Source organism: Diabrotica undecimpunctata, chromosome 9 (genome assembly GCF_040954645.1).
Source record: "Diabrotica undecimpunctata isolate CICGRU chromosome 9, icDiaUnde3, whole genome shotgun sequence".
NCBI lineage: Eukaryota > Metazoa > Arthropoda > Insecta > Coleoptera > Chrysomelidae > Diabrotica > Diabrotica undecimpunctata.
In genome coordinates, this window is record NC_092811.1 from 27,850,952 (window position 1) to 27,853,108 (window position 2,157).

The 2,157-nt window shown below is 33.2% G+C and overlaps 1 non-coding gene across 1 annotated transcript; it reads left to right on the plus strand.

The window, feature by feature from the left end:
* Positions 1 to 683: 683 nt before the first annotated feature.
* TRNAS-AGA (transfer RNA serine (anticodon AGA)) lies at positions 684 to 765 on the plus strand. Its single transcript has one exon. It is a non-coding gene; the product is annotated as a tRNA-Ser (tRNA).
* The last annotated feature ends 1,392 nt before the right edge of the window (positions 766 to 2,157 follow it).

Consider the following 2,157-nt stretch of genomic DNA (forward strand, 5'->3'; position numbering starts at 1 on the left):
AAAGTGTACTAAATAAATTTAAGACTATAGTTCTCCCTAAAATAAAATATGATAAATGTGCCCATCTTCCAATCCACGGAAATAAGGTTCGTTGTGCCCATTGCAGTACGCGTGCGCAACCACATCGTTCTAGGTGGCATTGTTCTACATGTCGTGATGGACTCTGTTTAAGTGAAAAAAAAAAACAATTGTTTTTATAAATTTCACCAAAAGAATTGCTTCTGATTTTGGTCTAGTTTCCTAGTGGTCACTTTATGGAACCACATGTTTTTGAAAAAACTAAATAAAAATAAATTTTTTTTCTATAAAAATATCTCTTATTATGTGTACCGGTTCATAAATCAACCAAAAAAATCAGTATTAAAAAGAAAAAATTAACTCCGGCCACAAAGGGTTAAAACCGGCTATGAATTAGTTTCATAGCATTTAGATACTTTGTCAAAAAAGTGACTAGTGTACACGAAATAATTGTTACCGAAATAACAACTGTTTATAAGCATTTGCAAGAACCACAACTTTTAGACGGCATAGTTGCCAAAAATTCTGATCATAACTAAAGCGTATTCTTCTTGCAGTTACTATTTTTTAAATTTATTAATTTGTTTGGTTTGTAAAAAAGATACATAGAAGAAATAGGTAGGTATTCACTTTCTTATAGTGCGTATAAAACACGAGATGTATCAGCAGTCATGGCCGAGCGGTTAAGGCGTCTGACTAGAAATCAGATTCCCTCTGGGAGCGTAGGTTCGAATCCTACTGACTGCGAAAATCTTTTTGTTTTTTTTTGTTGTAAATTTTTTTTTAAATTATATTGGCACTACTTACATAATTTTAAACCAAATAATATCCAGATCGATACAATGATACGAAGAGCATAGATAAAGATTCGAGGATTAAGTTAGCCTAAAACGGTTCCGTAGATTGCGAGATTGCGTACTGTAGCAACTAGGAATACCTTATCAAAGGTGTCAACGTTTTACGTCAAAATGGTAAACCAGAGTTAGGCAATAAAATTTTATTTATATAAAATACATTATTTATAAAATTTGTCGATCAATTTTTTTAGTATACGACCGTGAAAAATTAGATTTTTAAAATTCAAAAGAAGGTAAATTTTCAAATAAAGATGAAGACCGATCGGAAAGATCAGGTTCTGAGTCCTCTTCCGTAAATATCGATGTAGTTCATGACATAATTTTATCAGAGCATCTGAATTGGCTAGAACGAATATTATCAGAGGCACTGAATATTTCATATGAACGCGCCCATCATATAGTTCATGACGATTTGGACATAAGAAAAATTTCTGCAAAATGGATTAACAAATCTCTGAATGTGAACCAGAATTGTGCAAGCGTAGAAGGTTCGCGTTCGGTCTGTGTTCGGTTTCAAAAAGATACAGGTTTCTTAAACATTGGCGTTACTGTGAATGAAATTTTCATATATGTTTACGATCAAGAAACAAAGCAGTAGCTAGTTTCATGTTAATAAGACTATTAAAATATCGTGGATGGACCAAGTTAAGTGTAGAGAAGCAACGTAATTATTTGGGCTTCTTATGTAGCCCACATCTCATGTGGATCAAAATATTTCCTTTAAAAACTTATTGTAGCACAACAAACATGGACAGTCTTTGAGGCACACAAAATGAACGAGGTGGCGTTGCTGAGAATCGGAGAAATGTGGGCGTGGTTCTTTTAATAGAAAAAAGAATATTTCCCAATATTAACTAAACCATGGTAAGTTTCTCGGCAATAATAAACCAAAAAAACTTCTGCTTCCACTCCCATTTCTGGCGAGTGAACGAAGACAGAAATTTTTACTTAAATTTTAATAGATTTAACTGGAAATTGTTAATAATAAGACACAAAAGCCCTAGAAACTAGCGAAATAATGCCAGACTATCGATTTGTTCAAAAGCTCGACCGGTAATGAATATGACCGCAAAAATTTCCCGACGAACTAAGATATTCAACGCTGAATACTTTGATCGGCGCATTATTTACTTCGATTATGAGACCGGTCTTAATGGAAAACTCTGATGTACGTAATTAGGGCTGAGTAAAAAAACATACTTATTCTATTTCAAGAGATACTAAGCGTTTTTCGCAGATTATGAAAAACTAACGTTCGAAAATTACCTTGTTCAAACTTCTT